A 6,466-nucleotide genomic window follows, 5' to 3' on the forward strand; every position below is an offset into this window, starting at 1 on the left:
TTGGCCTCACGAAGGAGAAATCATTGCTCAAGCTTGGGGGAGGCTTAAGTCAATGTTATATTCATGCCCCAATCATGAGCTCTCAAGAGAAATGATTATTCAAAAAATTTATGCTCGGCTTTCCGACAACAATCGCTCCATGCTCGATACTTCTTGTACTGGTTCCTTTATGATGAAGACTATTGAATACAAATGGAATTTATTGGAGAGAATTAAACGCAACTCTGAAGATTGGGATCTCGACGAAGGTAAGGAGTCAGGTATAAGACCTAAGTTTGATTGTGTTAAATCTTTTATGGATACCAATGTTTTCCGTAAATTTAGCACTAAATATGGACTTGACTCTGAGATAGTAGCTTCTTTCTATGAATCCTTTGCTACTCATGTTGATCTCCGTAAGGAGAAGTGGTTTAAATATAATCCTCCCATTGAAGTAAAAGTAGTTGCACCTATTAAAGTTGAAGAAAAGACTATCACTTATAATGATCCTATTGTTCCTACTGCTTATGTTGAGAAACCACCTTTCCCTATTAGAATAAAGAATCATGCTAAAGCTTCAACTATGGTCAATAAAAGTAATATTAAGATACCTAAACCCCCTGAGCAAGTTAAAGTTGAACCTGATGTTGCTATGGTTAAAGATCTCTTGGCCAATAATATTGATGGGTAGATTATTTTCTTCTCTGATGAGACTGCTAGAATTGCTAAACCTGGTGCTAAAGATAATCATAGACATCTCGTAGGCATGCCTATTATTTCTAATAAAATAGGAGATCATTGTTATCATGGCTTGTGTGATATGGGTGCTAGTGCTAGTGCAATACCTATTTCCTTATACAAAGAAACTATGCATGATATTGCACTAGCTGAAATAGAAGGTATTGATGTTACCATTAGGCTTGCTAGTAGAGATACTATTTCACCAATTGGGATTGTTAGAGACGTTGAAGTCTTGTGTGGGAAGGCTAATATCCTGCTGATTTTCTTGTTCTTGGTTCCCCTCAAGATAGCTTTTGTCCCATTATATTTGGTAGACCCTTCTTGAATACTGTCAATGCTAAGATAGACTGCAATAGGGATACTATTTCTGTTGGTTTAGGGGATATGTCTCATGAGTTTAATTTTGCTAAATTTCGTAGACAACCCCATGATAAAGAATTGCCTAGTAAAGATGAAATTATTGGTCTTGCTTCTATTGCCGTGCCTCCTACTGATCCATTAGAACAATACTTGCTAGACCATGAAAATGATATGTTTATGAATGAAAGAAGGGAAATAGATGAAGTATTCTTTAAACAAGGACCTATTCTAAAACACAACTTGCCTATTGAAATCCTAGGGGATCCTCCTCCACCCAAGGGTGATCTTGTGTTTGAGCTTAAAACATTACCTGATACTCTTAAATATGCTTATCTTGATGAAAAGAAAATATATCCTATTATTATTAGTGCTAACCTTTCAGAGAAGGAGGAAGAGAAATTATTGAAACCCCTGAAGAAGCATCGTGTTGCTATTGGATATACTCTTGATGATCTTAAGGGCATTAGTCCCACTCTATGTCAACACAAAATAAATTTGGAGGAAGACGCCAAACCAGTCATTGATCATCAACGACGGCTGAATCCTAAGATGAAAGAAGTGGTAAGAAAGGAAATATTAAATCTCCTTGAGGCAGGTACAATGTATCCCATTGCTGATAGTCAGTGGGTAAGTCCTGTTCATTGTATCCCCAAGAAGGGAGGTATTACTATTGTTCCTAATGATAAAGATGAATTGATTCCGCAAAGAATTATTGCAAATTATAGGATGGTAATTGATTTCTGCAAATTAAATAAGGCTACTAAAAAAGATAATTACCCCTTACCTTTTATTGATCAAATGCTAAAAATATTATCCAAACACACACATTTTTGCTTTCTATATGGTTACTCTGGTTTCTCCCAAATACCTGTGTCATATGATGATCAATCGAAGACCACTTGTACTTGCCCTTTCGGTACTTTTTCTTATAGACGTATGCCTTTTGGTTTATGTAATGCACCTACTACCTTTCAAAGATGCATGATGGATATATTCTCTGACTTTTGTGAAAAGATATGTGAGGTTTTCATGGACGATTTCTCCGTTTATGGATCCTCTTTTGATGATTGCTTAAGCAACCTTGATCGAGTTTTGCAGAGATGTGAAGAAACTAATCTTGTCTTGAATTGGGAGAAATTCCACTTTATGGTTAATGAAGGTATTGTCTTGGGGCATAAAATTTTTGAAAGAGGTATTGAAGTTGATAAGGCTAAAGTTGATGCTATTGAAAAGATGCCATGTCCCAAGGACACTAAAGGTATAAGAAGCTTACTCGGTCACGTCGGTTTTTATAGGAGGTTCATTAAGGACTTCTCAAAAATTTCTCGGCCCCTGACTAATCTATTACAAAAACATATTCCTTTTGTCTTTGATGATGATTGTGTAGAAGCATTTGAAATACTTAAGAAAGCATTGATTTCTGCACCTATTGTTCAGCCACCTGATTGGAATTTACCCTTTGAAATTATGTGTGATGCTAGTGATTATGCTGTAGGTGCTATTCTAGGGCAAAGAGTTGATAAGAAATTAAATGTTATTCAATATTCTAGTAAAACTCTAGACAATGCCCAGAGAAATTATGCTACTACTGAAAAAGAATTCTTAGCGGTTGCATTTGCTTGTGATAAGTTCAGACCTTATATTGTTGATTCTAAAGTAACTATTCACACATGATGCTATTAAATACCTTATGGAAAAGAAAGATGATAAACCTAGACTTATTAGATGGGTTCTCTTGCTACAAGAATTTGATTTGCATATTATTGATAGAAAGGGAGCTGAGAACCCCGTTGCAGACAACTTGTCTAGGTTAGAAAATGTTCTTGATGTGACCCACTACCTATTGATGATAGCTTTCCTGGTGAATAATTAAATGTCATAAATGCTTCTCGAACTGCTCCATGGTATGCTGATTATGCTAATTATATTGTTGCTAAATTTATACCACCTAGTTTCACATACCAGCAAAAGAAAAAGTTCTTCAATACTTGAGACATTACTTTTGGGATGACCCACATCTTTATAAAGAAGGAGTAGATGGTGTTATTAGACGTTGTGTACCTGAGCATGAACAGGAACAGATCCTACGCAAGTGTCACTTTGAAGCCCATGGAGGACACCATGCTGGAGATAGAACTGCACACAAGGTATTGCAATCTGGTTTTTATTGGCCTACTCACTTCAAGGATGCACGTAAGTTTGTCTTGTGATGAATGTCAAAGAATTGGTAATATTAGTAGACGTCAAGAAATGCCTATGAATTATTCACTTGTTATTGAACCATTTGATGTTTAGGGCTTTGATTATATGGGACCTTTTCCTTCATCTAATGGGCATACACATATTTTTGTCGTTGTTGATTACGTTACTAAGTGGGTAGAAGCTATTCCAACTAGTAGTGCTGATCATAACACCTCTATTAAGATGCTTAAAGAAGTTATTTTTCCGAGGTTTGGAGTCCCTAGATATTTAATGATGATGGTGGTTCACACTTTATTCATGGTGCTTTTCGTAAAATGCTTGCTAAGTATGACGTTAATCATATAATTACATCTCCTTATCACCCACAGTCTAGTGGTCAAGTAGAATTGAGTAACAGAGAGCTCAAATTAATTTTGCAAAAGACTGTTAATAGATCTAGAAAGAATTGGTCCAAGAAACTTGATGATGCATTATGGGCCTATAGAACTGCATATAAAAATCCTATGGGTATGTCTCCGTATAAAATGGTTTGTGGTAAAGCATGTCACTTACCTCTTTAACTAGAACATAAGGCATATTGGGCCATTAAAGAGCTCAATTATGATTTCAAACTTGCCGGTGAGAAGAGGTTATTTGACATTAGCTCACTTGATGAATGGAGAACCCAAGCTTATGAAAATGCCAAGCTGTTTAAAGAAAAAGTTAAAAGATGGCATGATAAAAGGATATAAAAACGTGAGTTTAATGTAGGTGATTATGTATTTCTATACAACTCTCATTTAAGATTTTTTGTAGGCAAACTTCTCTCTAAATGGGGAGGCCCTTACGTTATCGAGGAGGTCTACCGTTCCGGTGCCATAAAAATCAACAACTTCGAAAGCACGGCTCCGAGGGTGGTGAACGGTCAAAGAATCAAACATTATATCTCAGGTAATCCCATAAATGTTGACACCAATATTATTGAAACCGTAACCCCGAAGGAATACATAACGGACACTTTCCAGAACGTTTCAGACTCCGGAAAGGAATAGGTATGTGGTACGGTAAGTAAACCGACTCCAAAACAGTTCTAATGGCAATTTTTCTCCGTTTTGGAATATTTAGAAAAATAGGAAAATAAGAAGCAGACCGGAAAGGACATGGGGCTTCCACGAGGGTGGGCGGCGCGCCCTACCCCCCTGGGCACGCCCCCTGCCTAGTGGGCACCTCGTGCGCTTTCCGGACTCTGTTTTATTGCTCGATACTTCTTTTGGTCGGTAGAAATTCATTATATAGTCTCCCAAAGGTTTTGACCACTGTATCACGCAAATATCTCCTGTCTTTGTTTCGAGCTGTCCTGCTGCAGATTAGAGCAATATGTCATCCTAGGATTCGGAAGGAGAAAGCTATGTGGCTGATTACCTTGCAGATCCTAAGGTCTATGTGGACATGGAGCATTGTAGTTGGACTACAGAAGAAGATGACTATGAACCCAATGGAAAAGAGGAGACAAGCTCAGAAGAAGATGAATTTCCATTACCTCAACCTGGGGACATGCATGTGGAGTTCAAAAAGTCAAGCCTCCCTGATAGAGTAAAGAAACCTAAGATCGAGTTTATCTCTTTTCGCTTCTTGTAGGAAAGCAAGCAGGAATTATGCAAAAAGATATTAAGCCTTGAGCAGGAGATCGATGATCTGAGGGATCAGAATTCTGTCCTCAAGCGCAAATTAAGGAAGAATCCTACGCCATCAACAAAACCATCACCTTCTCCACCGACAAAGAAGAACTGGGTATCTGGTATGGGCCCTCCCCTTGGCAACTGCCAAGCTTGGGGGAGTGCCCAGGTATTGTATCACCATCACAACTTTTATCTTTACCATTTTTCTTAGTTCGATCCTTTTGATAATATCTGGATCTAGTAGAATAAAGTTTTATTATGATCTAGTTGTGAGTTTTGCTTTATGATCCCTCTATGTAATCAAGTCCGTGATCTATATATAATAAAGATTAGTGTTGAGTCAAGGGCTTGATTATTTTGCTATGATCTTGAGGGAATTAAATAAAATAAAAGAGAAGAAATGAAAAGAAACAAAGAGATCATATGGATCTTATGGAAAGTAATAAGCTGACATATAAAGAGTATGATGAATAAAAGTTGTTGAGAGTTGACAAACATAGTTTTGGTCATCGTTGCAATTAATAGGAAGTAGTAAAGAAAGAGAGGTTCTCATATAAATATACTATCTTGGACATCTTTTATGATTGTGAGCACTCATTAAAGTATGACATGCTAAGAGTTGATGTTGGACAAGGAAGACAACGTAATGGGTTATGATTTCTTACATTTGAGATAAATTATATTGTCATGGATCATCCAACATGTTGAGCTTGCCTTTTCCTCTCATGCTAGCTAATTTCTTCGCACCAAATAGAGATACTACTTGTGCTTTCAAATATCCCTAAACCAAGTTTTGCTATGAGAGTCCACCATATCTACCTATGGATTGAGTAAGATCCTTCAAGTAAGTTGTCATCGGTGCAAGCAATAAAAATTGCTCTCTAAATATCTATGACTTATTAGTGTGGGAGAAAATAAGCTTTATATGATCTTGTGATATGGAAGAAATAAAAGCGACGGACTGCATTATAAAGGTCCATATCACAAGTGGCAATATAAAGTGACGTTCTTTTGCATTAAGATTTCGTCCATTCAACCATAAAAGCGCATGACAACCTCTGCTTCCCTCTGCGAAGGGCCTATCTTTTACTTTTATCTTCTACCTTACATAAGAGTCATGGTGATCTTCACCTTTCCTTTTTACATTTAATCCTTTGGCAAGCACAATGTGTTGGAAAGATCCTGATATATATAGATAATTGTGTGTGAGTCTTCATGAACTATTATTGTTGACATTAGCCTTGAGGTAAAACGTTGGGAGGCAAAACTATAAGCCCCTATCTTTCTCTCTGTCCGATTAAAACTTCATACCCATAAATATTGCGTGAGTGTTAGCAATTGTGAAAGACTAAAAGATGGTTGAGTATGTGGACTTGCTGAAAAGCTCTTATATTGACTCTTTCCTATGTTATGATAAATTGCAATTGCCTCAATGACTGAGATTAGAGTTTGTTGGTTCTCAATGAAGTTTATGATTCATACTTGAAATTGTGATTGAATTGTTACTTTAGCATAAGAGATCATAT

Source organism: Triticum dicoccoides, chromosome 2A (assembly GCF_002162155.2).
Source record: "Triticum dicoccoides isolate Atlit2015 ecotype Zavitan chromosome 2A, WEW_v2.0, whole genome shotgun sequence".
NCBI lineage: Eukaryota > Viridiplantae > Streptophyta > Magnoliopsida > Poales > Poaceae > Triticum > Triticum dicoccoides.